We start from the raw sequence: 23,804 nt of genomic DNA, 5'->3' as shown, positions 1-23,804 counted from the left end.
GTGGGGATTAAGTCACATGGTATTTCAAACTACATCTCCAGTGTACAAACTATATTTAAATTCTCAATTGCTTCTTTAATTCAAGAAGGTTTAACTTAGGAGTCCTTTAAATTCTTGCTGCCCTGAAAGTACTTACAACTATGACTCAACTCATAAAACATACAACTGACCCCTCCATCTCAGTCTAAAGCAAGGGACACTTGGATGATTATAAAGAAACACCATTCAAACCTAGTAGGAGAGGGAGGAGTTGATAGTCTTGGGTTTCTGAGTTCTGTTTTTCAGCCCACAGCATATGAATCATGGGCTCAATTCCTTACAAAGCGTGAATCTCTTTGTCAGAAGCATGAGCATTAGAAATGTTCTGTCTCAATTTCGTAAAAATATTTGCCTACTGAGCAAAGTCTTTAGTTCCAAAGCTGACTTTCCATCCCTTTCTAGGGGAACTCTGAAGAAGTCTATCACATAAAGTACACAGTGAGTAATTTGAAATATCCCGGACAACCATCTGGGCGCGTGGTGGTAATGTAATTCACACTGGAATTCCAGTTAGTGATATACTAGCCTCAGATCATAGTTTCACCACACACTTCTCACAGTGGAAGATTTCCAAGGGCCCCGCTTCTGAACAATGACCCATATCAAATCTGAACAGACCCCTGAGTGATTTCTCAATCTCATTGTCTTTCAGCAGAGCTGCAGAATCAAGTGGCTGAATGCTCAGGAATACAGCAGGCATATCCCCCACCTGCTGATCTAGCTAGAAATCTCATTTCTCTGGATGACAATAACAATGGCTAACATTTACTGAGTACTCACTGTGTGCCAAGCACGACTCTACTTCTCATCTATCAACTCACTTAATGGGCTCAACACCCCTATGAAGGCGTCTATCATTATCCCCATTTTTTTTCAGATGAAGCAAAGAAGAGTTAAGAAAATTACACAAGGTTTTCTAGCCAGTGGGGTGGAGCCTGGTTTCAGAATCCAGGCTAACAGCCTCATTGGATTAAAATGCAGATTCAAAAGACCTTTTGAATTACAACAGAGGAAAGACAGACAAAGTGAGGACATTGATGTCACAGGTAAAGGACACCTGAACAGGCACCTACTATACAGCACAGGGAACTATACTCAGCATTTTTAGTAGCCGACATGTGAAAAGAATCTGGAAAAGAATACATCTATATTATATATAATATTTATACTCAATATATAATACAAAATAATAATTAAAATAAATTACAATATTTATTTTAAATATAAGTAAAATTGAAAATATTTAATATTAAAGTAAAACATACTAAAATTATATTAAAGTTAAACATACATTAAAGTAAAACATAAATAAAAATTATACACACACACACATATATGTGTGTGTTTGTATATATATATATATATATATATAACTGAATCAGGTTGCTGTGACCCGAAATTAACACAACATTGTTAATCAACTACACTAAAATAATATAAATAAATATTTATTTTTATTTGTAACCAAAAAAGGTTACAAAAAAGAAAAAGGAAAGGGTGCCTGGAAATAGAAGAACTTGTCATTGGAGTTAGACAATATGGTGGATGGGCCAACTTTCAATAGGCTGATTTTATTTCACTGACTCTATTTTGTGTGTGTGTGTGTGTGTGTGTGTGTGTGTGTGTGTGTGTGTGTGAGATAACCCAAAAATCAGAGCACAAGGGAGTGAAAGTCGGCAGAAGTGGGAGTGGGGAGAGATAAGAGTGGAACGTCGGTGGTCTAAAATAAGCAAGGGCAGTAAGACAGTCCAGGTTCCTTCTAAGTCCTGATTATTATAAGCAGTGCTGCAGTGAACACTGGGGTGTATATATCTTTTCGAATTATGGTTTTCTGCAGAAGCTACCTAAATGTCCATCAAAAGAGTAAAGGATAAGGATGTGGTATGTATATACAATGGAATATTCAGTTCAGTTCAATCACTCAATCGTGCCCAACTCTTTGTGACCCCATGGACTGCAGCATGCCAGGCTTTCCTGTCCATCCCCAACTCCCCAAGCTTGCTCAAACTCATGTCCATCGAGTTGGTGATGCCACCCAACCATCTCATCCTCTGTCATCCCCTTCTCCTCCCGCCTTCAATCTTTCCCAGCATCAGGGTCTTTTCCAATGAGTCAGTTCTTTGCATCAGGTGGCCAAAGTATTGTAATTTCAGCTTCAGCACCAGTCCTTCCAATGAATATTCAGGACTGATTTCCTGTAGGATGGACTGGTTGGATCTCCGTGCAGTCCACGGGACTCTCCAGAGTCTTCTCACAGTTCAAAAGCATCAGTTCTTCAGTGCTCAGCTTTCTTTATAGTCCAACACTCACATCCATACATGACTACTGGAAAGACCATAGCTTTGACTAGACAGACCTTTGTTGGCAAAGTAATGTCTCTGCTTTTTAATATGCTGTCTCAGTTGGTCACAGCTTTTCTTCCAAGGATCAAGCGTCTTTAATGGAATATTACTCAGCCATAAAAAGGAAAAAACACTGCCATTTTCAGCAATGTGGATGGACCTAGACCTTGTCATACTGAGTGAAGTAACTCAGACAAAGACAAACATCATGTGACACTGATTATATGTGGACCCTAAGGGTACAAATGAACTTATTTGCAAAAAAGAAATAGAGGTACAGACACAGAAAACAAACTTATGGATACCGGGATGAAGTGGGGGAAGGAATATATTGGAAGACTGGGACTGACGCATACACACTACAGTACATAAAAGAGGTAACTAGTAAGGGCCTACAGTACAGCACAAGGGACCCTACTCACTACTCTTTCATGGCCTAAATGGGAAAGAATCCAATAAAGAGTGGATACATGTATATGTGTAACGGATGCACTTTGTTGCACACCTGAAACTAACACAATATTGTAAATCAACTATACTTCAATGAAAAAAAAAATTTTTTTTAAAGAGTCTCTGGTTTAAAATTTGCCTTCTTGAGGCCAAAGAAGAATTCACGTGACTCAGTTTAAAGCACAAATAGCTGCAATGCAGCTAATGCAACACAACGTGAGGTCTTCCTCTCTACCTAACCAAGAATTTGCTCATTATCCGAGATTCAGAATGTGACATGAGTCTTTCCAATCATTTGTTTTACTGTATGAAGGGTCAACTTGTGTCAAATGCTCACAGTGGGGGATTGCGCAGTGGAGACTGAGATGAGAGCCCTGGGGGACGGAGGGCAGTCAGAGGACAATTGACAGAAGGCCAAGGACCAACTCTGGTTTCGTCCCTGGACCTCCAGGTTCAGTGAGGAGCTTCACACCTGCCACACGCTAAAACCTTCTTTGTGGTTCCCTGTAGCAAGGTGGGTCTCAGAGCTATGATCTCCTCTTTGGTTCCACTACAGTAGTCTACTCATATCCCTATTACAGTAATCCCCATGGTCCATGATAAGAGTTCATTACTACATCCGGTTCTGGGCCTGTTGTGTACTGGCCGCAAGAGTCATGTCTATTGAGCCAATGGATGAAAGACATCCGACTAGACCAACGCATGAAATGAATAATATCAATTAAAGCAACAACTAATACTTAATGAGTACTAGTGAGCTAGGTATAAGTTACCTGTATATATAGATAGCTAGATAGATAGATAATACCTGTTCTTAAGTTCATTTAATCTCCCAACTACTCTATTATAGAGAAATATACAGCGACTTCACTCTGATCATCTCCATTTTACAGTGAAGGAAACTGAGTCATGGAGAAGAGAAGAACCCTACTCAAGGACACTGAGCTACTCTGGATTTGGCCAAGTGGTGCCTGGACTTGCCCAGAGGGAATCTGATGGTAAAGACACACATCTCTTAACCTCACACCGTATCTCCCCTCACCTGATGTCCTGCCCAAAGGCAGTTAGGCACCCCATGTTTCCTCACCAATTGTCAAACACTTTACCACCAGGCTGCCCCTCTCAAAATTGCACCCGTATAAGGTCACAAACCACCATAACCCCACTTCATAGCCAGGCTTTTCCAAGTCATCCAATCCCAACAATGGGTTTTAAATGGAGACAAATATGCAAGATGCTGAAATATCAAGGTTTCCCCTCTTCTTCTCTTTCACCAGCTTTCGAGTTTGACTTGATCACCTCATTAATCACAAGGCTATGTGGTGAATCCACCGTGCTTTCTAAAGAGATGCAGGATTTGGAAAAGCAGCAGAACAAAGACAATAAAACCCTGCAGGTTATACACTGTGCACTGCAGAGAAAAAGACTAGAAAACAGAACAATCTGCTCTTACTTGTTTCTCCAACATGCAAGGGAGAAGAAGTGGAGAACAATTTCTACTTACTTAACTTCTTTTGTTTACACTGATTTCATCCCTCTCCCCTTGGAATTTCTGAATCTGGCATTTCTTGATTCTGGTGGGATTTTGTTGGGATTTGCATGATACTAAATTTCTTTAACAAGGATGATGTTGGCCTGGGGGAGAGGTATACACTTGAAATAGTTTCAACTGTTTCTCATGACATGTATGTTCCTTTATCCAAAGAGAGACTAGAAGTTATCACACAGTACTATTTCATTTACACAGAGAGGGGATCCAAATGAGAAAGATTACAGGTAATAGATGAGCATCTTAATAGAACCATGAGCTCTTGTATAAAATACACAATACTCTTCTCAAAAGACTTCATTCGGGAGGAGATAATGCACTGCTTTGACAATGGAGAGATACACACTAGAATAAGATTGAGCAGATGAACAGCAGCGGCCAGTTCTGCACTAAAAGACTCTCCCTTCCCCTCTAACATATTTCCATTCTCTGGTTGAGAAGCACACATCTTAGAAAATGAATGGCTCTTCCTCTTACCTAGTGAGAATAATGCTTCCTTTTTAATTAGAAGGTGTACCTTCAATGAAAGTCTAGTGGTCCATGGGCAGAAAAAGTCAATGGTAGTCTTAGATCTCTTCAACGGGGGTGGATCAATAGATGCAGTCTGTTGCTGCTGTCAGGTCTGCCATGACGTCGGGTTTCATGTGGAGCACATTTCAAGGGGCTGTACTGTGATACCATTACAGGTGCTCATTGCAATACAGTCTGTACTTAGGAATAGGTCCAGCCAGCCTCTGCAGGCAGCTGAGTTCTCCTCCAAGTATAGGCATACAGAACTCTCGTTCTAATCTTGTTTCCTACTGAGGCTGAGATTCACAGCTCAGTGAGAATAGGGTAATATTAGACATGTGTACTTTGTGAACAGGCAACAGTATGAATGAATCACTCTAACAGACTCAGAGAAAGCCCCACGGTGGGACAAACACATGTAAGATGTCTGGAAAGGGACACGGTAAAATGAATGCTACACCCTCTCCATCTATGAAGCTATCATTATGTTCCATGGATCAAAGTTTTTACCTTACCCACAGGCCTAGGCAGCAACTCTTTGACACTTGAGGAAGTTCAGTCTCAAGATGTTGAGGCATTTTCTCTGAGGTCACTGACCTGGGAAGTGGCAGAGCAAGGGCTCAAAACCAGGTGAGTCCAGCCCCACAGTCACTGAACGAATCCTCCTCTTTCTGAATTAGCCTCGACCTGCACAGGACAAGAGACTGGAGAAATACCCAGTAAAATTGACCTCCTGCAGTTTGAAAGACTATTTGAAAGCTTTCTTTGTCAATGTAAGTTAAGTATTGCGACCCAAGACTGAACTGACTAGGACTCCAGGAGGAAATAAAAAACCCTGTGCAAAAAGAAAAGTGTGACCATGTGAGTAAAAGGACTCCACGAAGCAGAGGGAGCAGGGAGCAGGAGCAGCCAGCAAAGGTTAGCACATGTGCCATCACTGACAACAGCTGGAATTGTCAGAGGAAAACAATGAGGGAGGAAATCAGAGAGGGAAATGGCCAGGGAAAGTTCAGGCCTCCCTCCTTCCCACGCCCTCACTGCCCATTGTGACTCCAGTGACTCAGCCCAGATGGGAGGAAGCAGAGACCTCACTCACCCAATGTCCACCCTGCCCATGGCCTGGAAGGAGGGGACGATGAGGCTTGTGAACGCAGCTCAGACACACCCAGGTACCACCCAGGAGTGCCCCCCACCGCCTACACACACCCAGAGACCTCAATCAGGCCCCCGAGTAGAGAGAGTGCAGTCAGGGGATTCTGGTGTGAGCCCAAGTATTAATTCCTGGATGGCTCTGGGTAAGGGACTCATTGTCTCCTGACTTTAGTTCCCAGTATAAAAAGTACAGGCTGGAATTAGATCAGGGATCACACATTCAAATGCCGACAGAGACCAAGCAGGTAATGAAAACGATGCAGCAGGCTGAGTGGAAGCTGACAGGGAGCAGTGGGGACTAGAGACCACATATCTTGTCAAAAAAGAGCACCGCCAGTGTCCCCAGATGTTCCAGTTTTCCATAAGAAGCCAGATATTGGTCCTTTATACACAATCCCCTAGTCTTTAAGTGTTGGGAATATAAAGTCAAACTTCTAAAACTCTATGCAAGGCAAACAAAACAAGATGCCACACTTGAGTCCAGACGTGTCTTGTTCCATAAGGGAGCCGCTAGTCACATGCGGCTACTTCAACCTAAATTCATTCAAACGGAAATAAATGTTGGACAGAGTGTGGAGAAAAAGAAAACCTCCTACACTGTTGTTGGGAATGTAAAACAGTATAGTCATTATGGAAAACAGTACTGGAGGCTCCTTAAAAAACTAAACATAGAGTTACTATATGATCCTGAAATTCCATGCACGCCAATGTTCATCACAGCACTCTTTACAAGAGCCAAGACATGGAAGCAACCTAAGTGTTCATCAACAGATGAGTGGATAGAGCAGATGTGGTATACACACACGCACGCACGCGCGCGCACACACACACACACAATGCAATACTAGTCAGACATAAGAGAGGAATGAAATAATGCCATTTGCAGCAACATGGATGCAAATCTATTAGAGACAGGCATGCTAAATGAAGTAAGCCACACAAAGAAAGAAAAATAGCATATGATATTGCTTATATGTGAAATCTTAAAAAAAGAAGATCCAAACAAACATATATACAAAACAGAAACAGACTCACAGACACAGAAAACAAATGAGGAGTTTGGGATTAACATATACATGCTACTACATAGAAAACAGAAAACCAACAAGGACCTACTGCATAGCGCAGGGAACTATATTCAGTATTTTCTAATAGCCTGTAAGGGAAAAGAATCTGAAAAAGAAATATATATATATATATATATATATATATATATATATATATATGTGTAACTGAATCATTTTGCTGTATGTCTGAAATCAATGCAACATTGTAAATTAACTACACTTCAATAAAAAATTCATTAAAAGTAAACAAAATTAAAAATTCAGTTCCTCAGTCGCACTAGACACATTTCAAATGCACAAGAGCCACTTGTGCCATACTGGATATCATAGTCAACTCCACAGAAAATTCTCTTTGTATAGCCTTGGTCTAAATGATCTTTAAAATAACCTTCAGCTCTTAACACTGCAAAGAAAGACAAACTAAAATGAACTTTAATTTCTTCATCGATAGGAAACAAAGCTGTTGGAATTTCACTGCCTAATTTCAACACAAAAAGGTCACTGTTTTGCAGTCACCTTGATGAGTTCTCTTCAGTTGCATTTAAATTGGGTTCACTAGATGTGTTCATGGAAACAGCCTGATAACTTATCTGCTTCAACATGCAGAGTAAATTCTTGAGTTATTTATGGGGATTTGAAATCTCAATTTGTATTTTAAAAAGGGAGATAGGAGTGGGGAAAAGAAAAGCTCTATTTCATGTTGCCTAATACTTACTCTTCCTGCTAGAAAAGTTTTCACTGTCATATACTGCTTGTCATTGCCTGAGCATGACTCTCCAGGGTGACAAACCAGCAACATTTTAGATCACGGATCATCTAACTTTCCTATAAAGAACCAGGTAGTAAATATTTTCAGCTTTGTGGGCTATACGGTTTCCATGGCAACTACTCATCTCTGCCTCATTACATGAAAGCAGTGATAGACACGATGTAAACAAACGGTCATGGCTGTGTTCCAATAATACTTTTCTGGTGGACAGCAACATTTAAATGCTATATAATTTTCAACTGTTATGAAATAGTCTTCATTCCATTTCTTTCCCCTGATCCACTTGAAAGTGAAAAAAATCCTTTCTTAGCTTGAGACCATAGCAGAACTGGCAGTGTGTGGGATTTGGCCCACAGGCTGGGGGTTGCTGGCCCCTAAAGCCTGCAGACTCTGTGATCAAGAGACTGGTAGCCTGAAAGCCAGAGGGAGTCGAGCTCTGGCATATGCATATGATTCACTAGGCTTTTATCCAATGAAAGTTCTGTGCCTAGTTAGTGTTGTTCAGGAAGGGAAGGCTGGAACACACAGGTCCCCTTTTTTGTAAGACCACCCAGTTTATAAACTCGATCCTCATTATTCACAGATTTCATAATTGCAAATTCATCTACTTGTATAGATTTACTGCAGACCCCCAAGTTAGTACTAGTGGTGCAGTTGCAATCATTCTCAGATGTGGGCAAAGATGTGACAAATTTGAGTCACTGCCTTGAGGAAGACTCTAGCTAAGATCAAATAAGGCTAGAGTCTGCCTTCTTATTTCATGGGCTTCACAGAGGTCTTTGTAGGTCTTTACACTTCGCTGTTTAAAATACCCACCACCGCCCCTGCTCCCAGCACAGTGCTGAAATGCTGGCTAGTGTCCCTAAGCATAAGAAGGTTGTGATGTACCTTATGGAGACAACCTGTGTGTTAGAAAATTCTGTTCAGGCATGAGTTACAGTTACAGTTCAGGCGTGAGTTACTGCACTTATGCTGTTGGCTGTGAGTTCAGTGTTAATGGATCCACATCGTATAGTAAAAAGTCTTGAAACAGAAACACACATAAAACAAGGTTACGTATTGACTGGCTGATGAGAATATCATGAGTAGAGAGTCAAAGGAACCCTATATTTCTCCTGGAACTGATGATGCAGAATTCACTTATTCAGTGTCTGTGGCCACGTTATTGGACGTAACTACTGCAAATCACAGAATTGATGGTGTATGTATTTTACCGACCTTAGAAAGGAATTTCTGTGATAGCCTGTATGTTGCCTCTCCTCTACCTTGTAAATTGGATTTACGGTTCACTGAGGAAGGTTGAAATCATTTTAAATAAAGTTTTGGGGTTATTTCATGACTTTAGGTTTCCATGATTCCCTGTTTTCTCATTCTCCGGATAAATGGACTCTGGCCTAGTAAATGGCATATAAAGTTATTCTCCATAAATTCTTCACTTGTAGGTAATTTGCAAGCTCACAAACTGTGCTCCAACTAGTGAAACACCTCAGGCCTAAAATCTCAAGCAGGACTCTGTTGGAAACTTGGCTGGTGAAGAACGTGGTGCCACGTTGTAAATATTCCACACAGTTTTGTAGAGTCTCTACATATGGTACTAAATATCACAGTTAATAACCCAAATCTAAGTATTCGTTGTGTAAGTCAACCAGGGTTTTATAGGAGACCTGGCACCTTTATTATAGGTCCTTGAGTATGATTTTCATTTGCAAACACTGAATAAAATGCACTGGCTTTGCCCTTTGGAAATACGTCATGTGAGGTGGTCCAGCAGGGAAAGTTATTTGAGATCTGAAGAGGATGTTGAGAGCTGACAGACTTGAGATCTCAGGTTAAGGCAGAGTTTAAAAAAAAAAAACAAAAAAACTCAGATATTTCAAACACATTTAGAAGGATATCAACAAGTTGTCATGCCTTAGGGACACATATACACATACCTTTTGTTGTTGTTGTTGTTAATGACTAACTTCCTTTCACCAAATATAATCTTTCTGTGATTACTGATGTAATCACTGACATTGACTGAGCTCTTCATAATGACCTTGGTCTCTTGCCAAAGCATTTCTAAAAATTGGATGACAATATAGTGCTTATGATATGCCAGGTCCTATTCTAGGCACTTTAAATATAATCCTAAAAAATATCCCATTTAATCCTCAAAAAAATCTTGTGAGGTAGCCAGAATTATTATCATCTTCATTTTATAGACGCCGAAACTTAGACACTGAGATGTCATATAACCTGCTCTGAGTCACACCAGTAAACAATGGGCAGAGCCAGGATTTGAACTCAGGGAGTTTCGTTCCAGAGTCCTTTCCCGTGACCACTTCCATGACACTGACTCTGAGAAACTGTGGAAAAAACCCAGCTCCAGTACAAAGGGATTTTTACAGTGGCTACTTCTATTAGCAGCAATATGCATCTTTCTCATTCTCCATCTCTTTCCCTTCTTCCCTTCTTCCTTTTTCTCTAATATACATACCATAAAATTCCCCATTTTTGACAGATATCCAGTCATTTAACCACCATCAATATCAAGATTGAGCAGTTCTACCTCAAAAAAGTTCCCCCATGCCCCTTTGCAGTCACCTCTCCCTACCACCTCAGCCCAGAAACCAAGGGATTTTAGTCAGGGGGCCATGAACCCCAAGGGATCCTGGCAAAGAATTTAAGAACAGAACTTGAATTCATGTAAAAATTACATATTTCAAAATTACCACAAACTTCTAATTGAAATTAAGCATTCCTTCTGCTGTGAATATAAATAACAAACTACAGAACTATTAGCAGAAACATCACTTGGTAGCCAAAAGAAATCACAGATAGCCTATTATATTACAGTCACTGTCTGTAACACAAAATAGTGTTTACACTTCTGACTACTTTGAAATTTTGTACACTAGAGCTTGTTATTTACTACATTCCTAAATGAGCATCTACTATTGTATCACAGATATTTTAATAAGTGTATTTCAATATAAACTAATTCAAATTTTCATTTTCAATTATTATTTTTTCTCTGAGAAGGAATTCAACTTGTGGAAGGGGGGTCCCCCATTCTAGAGCGTGGTGCTAAGAGAAATCACATTTGGGGCAGACGGAGTCACTCATCATTTATTCCACCATCATTCCAATCAACGCTGGCCCAGAGAGGATGGTATAGAAATGAATAAGATCCAGTCACAGCCCAGACTGGTGGAGGAATCATGCATCTCCTTTCCTTAAAATCGATGGTGGAAAACAAAACAAACAAAAGAAAAAACCAATGGTGGACACGGAGCTATGCGCCTTCACAGTTAAATATTGCCGCTGCCTTCTCCTGAAGAGGATGGTCACAGCCCACCTGCCTCCCCTCTGTGACCCTGCAGGGACTACAGAGAAGCCGCATGTCCAGCCCCGTGCAACCTGCCAACCGCTGACAAAGACCACACACACCTCAGAGAGGGGAACCAGACATCCAGGAGCTCAAGATTGATTCCGAGAGGGAGGGAGACATTGAGACGTCAACTCCAAATGTTAGGCAGAAGATGAAAATTCACATTCTCCAATTATTTGGAACTGCTCTGGGACTGGAACTGTGAGATTAGGACACATTGCTTATACCTTGGTGTGTCACCTTCGAATAAATTATCTCTCAATTTATTAATGCAATCAACAAATCAATACAAAAAGAAGGTCAGGAATAGGCAATTTTCATAAGAAATACAAATGACCAATAAGTATATAAAAAAATCGTTGACCTCGCTGACAATCAAAAACAAATATCAAACGAATGAGATACAGAATATCTCTTCAGTTGTCAGAAGCCCAAATTATTGGTATACAACACATGAATTGATGTAACATATAAGCTGACGACCTCAAATCCTAATATGGAAACCTGTAGTTGAAATAAAAGCAACTTTTTTGAAAATATAAAGATGAATCTGAAATTTGCTTAGTTAGGGGGACTGGGTTAATTTCTGAAGCTTGTTTGAAGAGGCAAGGCTCAAAGAATGAATGTAAGACTGTAAATCACAAATTAGAGAGAAACAATGTAAAAAATGATCGGTGCTGTTGATATTAACTTTACCCTCTGACAATCAGAACTTGGAATATAAGGGGCTTTATTTCTACCCACCTCTAGTGCTCATGTTCACCCATCTTTCAGCCCCAGTCCTCTCCCCACCTTAATCAATAGGAAGGTGTGAGATGTGCCAGAGCTTTGAAAGCCTTTCTCGTCTTTCAGTTTTTCCCAGTATTTTTCTCTCTCTTCAGTTCTTCACTTCTCATTTATAGTATTTCCAAAACGTTTCCTTAATAACCACCCAATATATCAGTGTCACTTCCTCCTTGCCTTGTAAGCTCAAGCACATCTTTTTCATTTCAGAATGTATTGGTCAGAGAGAATGTTTCATAAATGTTCATCAATTCTGCTGCCATAAGAATGTGGATGGAGTTAAATTTAGCAGGAAACACAAATCAGAAAACAGCAAAGTTGAACTTGCTGGTCAATATTTTCAGCCACTTCCCCTGGAAGGGCAGCACCTGAAACAGGTCTGGAGGCAGTTATTCTGTTCACGCAGCGCCCCCCACTGGCCACTAGGGAAAGTTCACCTTCAACACCCAAATAGTTTGCTGGCCCAGCATCTAAATCCTATCTCTCATGGATTTGAAAATCAAGGACATGCATGGGCTTCTTTTCTCCCATCGTTCATGATGGTTTTAGCTGAAACATGAGAACTTTAAAAGAAGAGGAATAATAGGTGTATTAAACACCTTATTCCATACAAAGTAGAAGCACAGTAATGTTTATTTTACAAATGAACCATAACAAGATAGGTGTTCCTACCATACTCTTCAGAAGCTCCAAGGCAAGCAACTGGTGGAATATGGAACTGAACCTCATCTAACTCCAGAGGTCACACTTAATGACTATCTCATACTGTTCTCTTTATTTATTAAGTTTATATAAATAAACGATAATGACATAAATATAAATTCAGTTCAGTTTAGTCACTCAGTTGTGTCTGACTCTTTGTGACCCCACGGACTGCAGAATGCCAGGCTTCCCCATCCATCACCAACTCCCCAAGCTTGCTCAAACTCATGTCCACTGAGTTGGTGATGCCATCCAACCATCTCATCCTCTGTCATCCCCTTCTCCTCCTGCCTTCAGTCCTTCCCAGCATCAAAGTCTTTTACAAGGAGTCAGTTCTTCACATCAGGCGGTCAAAGTATTGGAGCTTCAGCTTCAGAATCAGTCCTTCCAATGAATATTCAGGACTAATTTCCTTTAGGATTGACTGGCTGGATCTCCTTGCAGTCCAAGGGACTCCCAAGAGTCTTCTCCAACACCACAGTTCAAAAGCATCAATTCTTCGGTGCTCAGCTTTCTTTATGGTCCAACGCTCACATCCATACATGACGACTGGGAAAACCACAGGTTTGACTAGATGGACATTTATCAGCAAAGCAATGTCTCTGCTTTTAAATATGCTGTCTAGGTTGGTCATATATTTTCTTCCAAGGAGCAAGTGTCTTTTAATTTCATGGCTGCAGTCACCATCTGCAGTGATTTTGGAGCCCAAATAAATAAAGTCAGTCACTTTTCCCCCATCTGTTTCCCATGAAGTGATGGAACCGGATGCCATGATCTTTGTTTTCTGAATGCTGAGTTTTAAGTCAGCTTTTGGGCGTCCCTGGTAGCTCAGCTAGTAAAGAATCTGCTGCAATGCAGGAGAACCTGGTTCGATTCCTAGGTTGGGAAGATCTCCTGGAGAAGGGAACAGCTACCCACTCCAGTATTCTGGCCTGATGAACAAGACCCTGCTTCCCCCAAAGTCAATTTCTCCCATCAGAAAGCTTCCATAAGCCTCTTATCCTCATCCATCAGAGGGCAGACAGAATGAAAACCACAACCACAGAAAACTAACTAAACTGATCACAGGGACCACAGTCTTGTCTAACTCAAATGAAACTATGAGCCATCCTGTGTAGGACCACCCAAGACGGAGACCCACGGTCATAGTGGAGAGTTCTGACAAAATATGGTCCACTAGAGGAGGGGATGGCAGACCACTTCAGTATTCTTGCCTTGAGAACCCCATGAACAGTATGAACTATTAACTCTGTTTGTTCAAATAAATTTTCAGCATTAAAAAATCCACCTGTCCGAAGATAGTTTCTAAGTCTACCATAATATGTTAGGCTTTTTAATACCTGATACAGCTTATGCTAAAGTTTGAGCACAAGAGGTTTCCTGACCAGCTGGGGTACAAAGGCAACTCCAAGGACAAGCGAATATAAATGGGGCACAGACCACGTGATTTCAATTACAATCAGAACTGGGCCCAGTTTGGAGCCTCTGGGACGTGCTGGATATAACAACCCCCTCTCCCAATTAGGCACAGCATCTGGACAGTGAGCTACAGGTAAGGTGTGGACAAGATGTGATGCGGCTAGAGTGGAGACTCTGATTTTGGGGGATCTAAAGTAGACTTTTTAAACTGTATGCATGTGTTTGGGTAGAGGATTTTTCTTTTCTTTACAGTCACTCAGTCATGTCTGACCCTTTGCAACCTCATGAATTCCAATTCCATGTAATTCTCTAGGCCAGAATACTGGAATGGGTAGAGGATTAGGGAGATTTACATTCACCTGAGGGAGTCAGAAGGTTCCAGAAGTGGGTGGATTTTATATCCGAGGTTTAGATGAGAGAATTTCCCCATTTATATTAACAGCACTCTATTGGTAATACCTGCCTGGGGTTCAGGGTCAGGAAGGGTTGTGAGACAGACTGAGTTCTACAGAGAAAGCAAGCTGTGACGATTAATAACGTCTGCCCTGGCATGGGACCTGAGAGGCACATTTATTGCGAATTTAATCAGGATTAGAACATTCATGGGGCTGCCATATCTGCTCATCACCATGGAGGTGCCTCAGAGCTGCCAACCAGGACTCAGAGGAAAGACCAGGGGGCAGCCTGGAAATTTAAACCAGAAAAGAATCTGAGGCGTGAAGACACAAAGGTCTGTGGGATCTATCCTCAGTCGTGATAACATAAGGCCATAGACACAAAAAGACGAGCCAAGACGACAGAAAGCCCACTTGGCTGAGAAACGGGAGGGAAAATGGCAGGCAATGTGGCTGAGTACTTGTATTCCACACTGGCCTAGGAGAGCCTGGCACATTTGCTATTTCTTTGGCTCCACCTCATGGATTTGGGAAATATGACTATTTATTGGGCTTCCTACTTTTCTTATTTTTTTCCCATCATCCCTTGTTAGCCTGTCTCAGGTGTGCTGAGGGAAAATAAAGTTTGATTTATTTAAATCATACCATATAAAAGGGGGGAGAACTGCCCCCTGGTGGTCGGTTAGGAAAATCTCTAGAACATTATTTCCAAAAGTGTTCTGGACCCATGACTTTCCAAAAGGGAGTGGTGGTGGTGGTTTAGTCACTCAGTCGAGTCTGACTCTCGAGACCCCATGGACTGTAGCCTGCCAGGCTCCTCTGTCCGTGGGATTTTCCAGGCAAGAGTACTGGAGTGGATTGCCATTTCCTTCTCCAGGGGATCTTTCCAATCCAGGAATCGAACCTGGTTCTCCTGCATCGCAGGCAGATTCTTTACCGACTGAGCTATAAGGGAACTCCACAAGGGAGTACTCTGCGGTAAAATTACTCTGGGAAACAATTTTAAATTATACAATATATACTCATCCATTAGTTAATATATTATATATCTTTATGACATTCACTGTATTTATTACCATGTTGAGTCCAAGAAGTCCAGCAATCAAGAAACTAACTTCTTTTAATTCACCATTATTTGAACATAGACAGAAAGACTTTTTTTTAAATTTTAATTTAACCCAGCATTTTGGGAGACAAGGAAAGATTATGAGGTTGTTTTCCTCTTTCAATATGGAGATTTCCTTTCCAGATCTTTTCCCTGACAAAACCTAGAAAACTTGCACTTTTCTAGCATTCTCCTTCACGATTGCATTAGTAAAAAGCTGGCTTATGTTAAAGACAAATTCCCAGCTGGAGACAAATAATTTACATATATCAGGTCACAGCCTTCTATCAAAGAAAAGCTGACAGCATATCAGTACACTCAAGTTTTTCAGGTATAACTACCCAACAGAAATCCTAGAAATGATCACATAATGTTACAGACAACTCTCTGGATTCTTAAGCTCTTCATAGTTGGGAGGTGGGAAAACATAGTGGCTCGGAGTGCTGCGGGCTCTGTAGCCATATTCACAGTTCTGATGACAGCTAAATGATTAAATGAGTTAAGACATGTAAAGTCTTAAAAGAGTGCCTGGCAGTTGGCTAGTAATTTATTATTTCTGTATTTGCACCCACTAGAATCGGGAGTACAAAGTATCATTTAAAATGGAAAACATTATTTTTTCCCTTTAAAAATACCTTTTGTTCAGGCTGAGACCACTTAAAAATGTTGGCCAACTATCACTAACATGTATTAGGGTGATATTTTAAACTATTAACTTTAAAAATTTGGAAACACTTGGGAATTTTCCTCTTAACATTTAAAAAAAATTGTGGGAAAATATATATAAAACTGTCCAGGTGGCGCTAGTGGTAAAGAACCTGCCTGCCAATGCAGGAGACGGAAGGACCCCTGGGTAGAGAAGATCCCCTGAAGGAGGGCATGGCAATCCACTCTAGTATTCTTGCCTGGAGAATCCCGTGGACAGAGAAGCCTGGGGGCTTCCCATAGGGTCACCCAGTCCATAGGGTAGCAAAGAGTCAGACATGACTGAAGCGATTTGAAGCATGTGTGAACCACACATGCACATATATATAAAACTTACCATTTTCATAATTTTTAAGATTGCAATTTGGAGAAGGAAACGGCAACCCACTCGAGTATTCTTGCCTGGAGAATTCCATGGACGGAAGAGCCTGGCGGGCCACAGTTCATGGGGTCACAAGGAGTCGGACACGACTGAGTGACTAACACACACATACACACAAGATTGCAATTATCATCACAATCCATCTCCAGAAGGTTTTCATCATCGCAGATGACACTGTACCCACTCAACAGTAACTCCCTGCTTCCTGCTCCCCTAGCCTCCAACAACCACCATTCTACTTTCTGTCTCTAAGAATGTGACTGCTCTAGATACTTCATATAAATGGAATCTTATGATATCTCTCCTGTTGCATCTAGCTTACTTCCTTTGGTATACTGTCTTTAAGGTTTATCCATATCTGCCATGTGTCAGAATTTCCTTCCTTTTAAAGGAAGAAAAATGAAAAATATTCCATTTGAAGAAACTGCATACTGTTTTCCACAATGACTACATCATTTTACATCCCAACCAATAGTGCAAAAGGTTCTGAGTTCACCACAGCCTCATCAACACTTTTTTATATATATTATAGCCATTCTAATCCATGTGAAGAGGTACCTCACTGTGGTTTTGATTTGCATTTCCTGCAAACCACTCCAGTACTCTTGCCTGAACCCATGGACAGAGGAGCCTGGCGGGCTATATAGTTTACGGGGTTGCAAAGAGTTGGCATGACTGAGCGACTAATACACATGCAGAGAATGACTAGTAATGTCAAGCTCTTAACATTTTTAAATGATCTTCAAGCAGAGTTTCATGAGAAGAACACAGACTTCAGTCACTAGCTCCCATCATCTGACATTTAGATTTTCCTATATACATATGCATCTTTGATAATTTTAAAGTTATTCCTTGCTTGGAAGGGGAAGAAAGGACACATATCTGGTGTCTATTTTAATTAAAAATGCTTAATAGTTAACTTTGAGGTATGGATGGTGAGAGCTCTTAATTGTCAACATCACAAAATACTTTTAACTCTGCATACTTTTACAAAAATCAGGCATACATTTTAAAACAAATAGTGAATTCTGAAAAAGAAGAAAATTAAGAAAAAAATAAGAGCCATCATTTTGTGAGACTTCAGAGACTAAGAGTCTCTTTGTTTGTTTTAACCAAACTTCAGCAGGAAATTCAAATAATAGCAGAAACACATAAAATTCCTCAGGGTTTAGTGTTCTAAATGCCAGTCAGACTCGAAGTAATCTATTTCAAATCCTATTACTCACAATTAATAACTGTTTATTTAACGTTTCAGAAAACGTTTAAATTAACTGTTTCTTTTTTATGTTTAAAAAAATTTTAGTGTTACTTTAAAATTATTATTCTATTTTTTGCAAATGTATTTTAACCAGACTGTTTTATTCAAAGTCTGGAAATGACACATTTTCCAGAAACTAAGAAAAATTATACTAAAGAGCTAAAAAACAAGCAAACAAACCTACTGGCATTTAAATATGAAAAGAAACTACCCAATCTAAGGTAATAAATATTTAACTTGATATATGTAAAAGTTAACGTGTCCACTTCATAAGTTGATAAACTGTAGTATTCATAAATTACATTATTTTTAAAAATAAGTTTTAGGTTTGATATTTTACAAGGCATGAATCATCAAGACTGCATGATAAGTCCTGAAAAGTAATAAATAACAAATGAGGTTTCTGAAAAAAATAATTTCAAAAGCAAAATTCTAGAATCGTTAAACATGTACAGAGTAAGAAATTCCTTTTAACATGGGATACATATGCATTTTATTTTTTTATAGAAAACAGTAGCTTTTTTTTAATTTATTTTTTTCATTTATTTTTATTAGTTGGAGGCTAATTACTTTACGATATTGTAGTGGTTTTTGCCATACATTGACGTGAATCAGCCATAGATTTACATGTGTTCCCCATCCCGATCCCCCCTCCTACCTCCCTCCACATTCCATCCCTCTGGGTCATCCCAGTGCACCAGCCCCAAGCACTTGTCTCATGCACCCAACCTGGACTGGCGATCTGTTTCACACTTGATAATACACATGCATTTTAACATGCTTGATATAATGTGGGGGTATCTATTAGAAAAAAATTCTTAGGACTGACAAATATCTTTAAGTGTCCCTTACTGTAATAATTCAAATTACAATTTAAAAAAAAAACACAATGAAAGCTTCTTTTCTTCAAAACACACTGTTGAGAAAAAGAAAAAACAAGCTCAAGACTGAGAGTAAATCTTTGCAAAGCATATATTTGATAAAGGATTTCTATCCAGAATATACAAAAAGAACTCTGAAAACTCATTAGGAAAACAAATGACCCAAGAAAAAAAATGCACAAAATACTGAAAAAGGCAATCATGGAGAAGATACACAGCTGACAAGTAAGAGCATGAAAAGATATTCAACATCATTTGTCGTTAAGGAAATGCAAGTTGAAACCACAATGAGTTACTACTACACAATTTAATATCAGAATGGATAAAATGGAAAGAGATTGACCACACCAAATACTGACAAGATGTGGAGGAATTGGGCCTCTTATTCAGTGCAAGTAGGGATGTAAAATGGTACAGCCACTTTGGAAAATTTGTTAACAAGTTAAACACACATTTATTGTATGATCCAGGCATTCCACCCTTAGCTATTTACCCAAGAGAAATCAAAGTATACGTCCATACGGAGACTTGTACATGAATGTTCATGATAGCGTTATTCTTAGTAGTGAAAATCCGGAAACAATTCAAATGTCTACTAATGGTGAATAAACAAACAAATGGGACTTTATACATACAACGGAATACAACTCAATGATAAAAAGGAATGAAATATCCATACACATTATAGCATGGATGAATCTTAAAATAATTATACTGAGTGAAAGATGCTAAAGAAAAAGATTATGTACTGTATGATTTCATTTATATGAAAAACCAACTACTGGAGAGAGATAGAAACAAGATCAGCAGTTGCCTGGGGCAAGACTGGGGCTGGGATTACCAAAGGACAGGAGAAACATTTTGGAATGAAGTAAGTTCTCACTAAGCTTCCCTATGGCTCAGTTGGCAAAGAGTCTGCCTGCAATGTGGGAGACCCAGGTTTGATCCCTAGGTGAGGAAGATTCCTTGGAGAAGAAAATGGCAACCCACTCCAGTATTTTTGCCTGGAGAATTCCACAGACAGAGGAGCCTGGTGGGCTGCAGTCCATGGGGTCACACAGTCAGACACAACTGAGTAACTAACACTTTCACTTTTTCAAGTTTTCACCATCTTGATTATGGTGATGGTTTTGTGGGTATATGTGTAGGTCAAAACACCAAATTGTACACTTAATCTTTTTATTTTGTGGGGCTTTGAGCTGCTGCTGCTTTCTTTTACTTCCTAAGTGGAGCTGAACATCCAATAGAAAGCAAGTTATTTATAGTTCTCTGAGGATCCTCTGTCTTAACTATATTTGAAAATAATTTGTCCATTTAATAATTCTACCACCTCTCTCTCTCTCTTTGGTTTTATTGAGATATAACTGAAATCCAGCTCTGAATAAATTTAAGGTGTGCTGCCTGATGACCTGACAAACATATATTGGAAAATTACCAAATAAGCTTAGTTAACAACCATCTCCTCATATATTTACAAAAAGTTTTTTTTCTCAAAATTTACACTTTAAATATGTGCAGTTTCTTTTAGGTCAGCTATACCTTAATAAAGCAATTAAGAAAAGGCCTAATTACAATAATTCAATAATACACAGGGATACAAAGAAAAGTAAATAATCTTTCATCTGATTCCATCCATCAGACAATCTCCTTGAGATTACCAAACTGAGTACTATGGTGAGTGCATTCTTTCATGTTTTCCCTTTACTTACATAAATGTACGATCTCATTATAAGTTTTAAACTGTTTATGTAATGGGTGACCCATTAAAGTGGTATTTTCTGCAACAATCTATTAGGGTTTTTAAAAATCTCTTATTATGCATAATAATTTTTAGTTCTGAGATTGAGGCTCATTTTTTTTATAGCCAAAGTGCCTTAAATACCAAAAGAAGGGATGTAAAACTATACACAGAAGCATCTTCTTTACAGTAAATTACTAGATAGAAGACTCGGTCCTTACTGAGGGAGTCAGAAAACCAAATTTTATATATAGCGAGAGGCTGTTTTTCTGCAAGATGTAATTTAATCTAGAAAAGGAAAACCATTTTTTGTTTTAAACTATAATTAGATTCTCACTCTAGGTTAAACATTGCAGCACGGATGTTAGATGCCGCCAAGTTCGACTGCAAACATACCTTTGGGATTATTTTGGTTGTACGAGCTAGAATATCATACCAACTTCAAGATTTTACCACAGGCCAACTTGTTAAAAAAAATCTTCAATTAAAAAAATGATTAAATATACACTCACTGTGAAAAATGCCAAAAATAACCAAGTATATGTGACGAAACTTTCTTATGCTCTTCCTCTAATTCCATCTGTTAGACACAACCACCTTCAACAATCTAAACTCATCTTTCCAGACTATACAGTATGTGTGGGCATGCATGCATGTATTTCCTGCTTTTATTTTGACTATTCATTAGCTTTTTTTTTCAAAGTTTTTAAAAATTGTGGTAAAATATATATGACATAAAATTGACACTTCAATCATTTTTTAACAGCATCATTTTAGAATCATCAGAACATGCAGATTATTTTTCTTTTTAATTTTTTTGGTCATATTGCATGGCATGTGGGATCTTAATTCCCTGACCAGGGATTGAACCCACGCTACCTGCAGTGGAAGCATGGAAGCCTAACCACTGGGCCACCAGGGAATTCCCGCTGTCATTTTTAACTGTTTCAGCAGTATTAATTGCATTTACACTGTTGTACAACAAACGAGACCATTATTTCCAAAGCTTTCTCATCACTCCAAATAGTATCCGTTAATCATCAACTCTCATCTTCCCTTATCCCAGCTCCATGAGTGTGTGCTCAGTTGCCCAGTCATGTCTGACTCTCTGCAATCCCTGCAGCCCACCAGGCTCCTCTGTCCATGGGATTCTTCCGGCAAGAAAACTAGAGAGGGTAGCCCGCTCCCTCTCCAGGGGATCTTCCCAACCCAGGGATTGAACTTGCATTGGCAGGTGGATTCTTTATCTCAGAGCCACCTGGGAAGCCATCCCAGCTCCAGGTAATGACTAAACTACTTCTTGTCTCTACAAATTTCCCTATTCTTGATGTTTCATATTAGAGGAATCAAATGTCTATAATCAGGGGTGCTGAAATTTAGTAGAGATATATGCATGCAGCTGTGCTTGACATTGAAATACTGAGATTTCCTCCACAGTGGCTGGCAACAGATCACTGTCCTGAGCATCACCTCTGAATTCCTCTCCACCTCCCCACAATCTAGCAACTGAAAAGTCAACACCATGGCCCATGCCTGTTCAACTTGATCCTTATTTGTGCTGACTGCTTGTTAATACTTGGAATATCAGTCCTGCCTACATGAGTCTAATTTTTTGTGAGACCCATTGATTTTTTCCCTCATGCTAATTTCTGAACCTCTAACACTGTAGAGCAATCGTCTATTTCATTTACGAGACCTGTGCTCCTGAGGGCAGGGGGGCTGTCTAGCTCATTCATTCTTTCACTCCCAAAATGTTTTATTGAACACTTCATATACTGCAGTTGCTGGATCAGAATCTCAGAATACCACTGTGAAAAGGCAAACGCCATCTTGGGCTTCACAGAACTTATGTGCTTTTTTACTTTCCAGTAAGAAAAGGCAGGTAAAAAATACCTGAAGAGCCAAATAAAGAAAAGAACTTCCAATAATCATGAGTGGAAACAGGTTCTTTTTTTTAATTGAAGAATAGTTTATATACAATGATGTGTTAAAAAAAAAAAAGAAAAGGAAAGAGGCTCTGAAGATGAGTAAATCAGTGATTAACCTCGGTCCTCACAGAACACCTTCACATCCCCCCTCATACCAACTTTAAATAAACAAGCTCATCACCTGTCAGACCAGCAAGGATGAAGACGTACTTGAACACACCTTGTTGCAAGGATGTGGACAGAAAAGCTCCTACATTCAGTGTTGATGAGACTGTCAGTGAGGATGATGTTTTTGGAAATAAACTCACAAAGAGGCCCTGTTGAGTAGAGAAGCCAGAGAAACTGCAGTTTGAGATCGAAGGAAAAGTCCGGGAATTGGGTGCCAGGAGAGAGGACCCAGGCTGCACTGGAAGTGTGGGCAGAGGCTCCAAGTGCAAGGAGCTGGTGTGATGAGAGGGTCAGGAAGGAGGCAGGAGCACACACCAGGCACCACCTGGGTAAGGCTGGGAGGCGGTCAGGGCGGGTCAAGCCACACCAAGTTTTACAGATTACAGCCAAGGGTCGAGCCGATCCGATCTGTGATTTCAGAAGCTCCGACATCATTTAAGTCTATGTTCTCCAACACTTCTCAATGCACTGAAATCAGTAAGACTCCGAGAAACGCACTGAGCACCCCTGTAACTTTCCTGCATCTCAGCTGGCGCCCGGCAGTCCCTGTGACCGCCTCTCGGACACTGCAGGTTAAGCCCAGGGTTAGACATGTCACCCTCCGCGCCCCTGATGTTTTCTGGGCTTTCCCACATCTCTACCTTCCAAAAAACAAACAACTGAAAATGTCTATTTTCAAAGTATACTTCATTCGATGAAAACAAACCAGCTAATAATTACTGAGCACTCTGTATACGCTTGGCCTCTGTCCAAGCGCCTCGGTTCTTTTAACTCATTTCATCCACCCATCCTCTTCTAGTTGAGGAAACCGAGGCAAAGGAAGACACACCATTTTCACTGCAGTCACACAGGTGGTGAGAAGTGGAGTCTGGCTGCAGGGTAGTCCTTGCTGCCAGGGGCCAGCACGCAGAAATTGCAATCCTCTCGTTAATTTCACTAGAGGCAGCAATTTGAGAAGATCGGGAAAAAGCTGTCTTTAACTGTTGCACAATCTACTTGTGCACAATTCACACTTTTTGCACGTTATACATCAATACCCTTCAAATATGAATTACCCTTCAAATATGCCTATCAAATATGAATTACTGA

General features: G+C 39.9%; 1 protein-coding gene across 1 annotated transcript in view; it reads right to left on the bottom strand.

Moving 5' to 3' along the window:
• FRMD4B (FERM domain containing 4B) overlaps positions 1–23,804 on the bottom strand; it is a 352,299-nt gene that overhangs the window by 220,358 nt on the left and 108,137 nt on the right. The gene's annotated exons all lie outside the window — the stretch shown is intronic.

This window comes from Dama dama, chromosome 24 (assembly GCF_033118175.1).
Source record: "Dama dama isolate Ldn47 chromosome 24, ASM3311817v1, whole genome shotgun sequence".
NCBI classification, from domain to species: Eukaryota; Metazoa; Chordata; class Mammalia; order Artiodactyla; family Cervidae; genus Dama; species Dama dama.
This window is presented reverse-complemented; position numbering and strand designations above follow the sequence as displayed.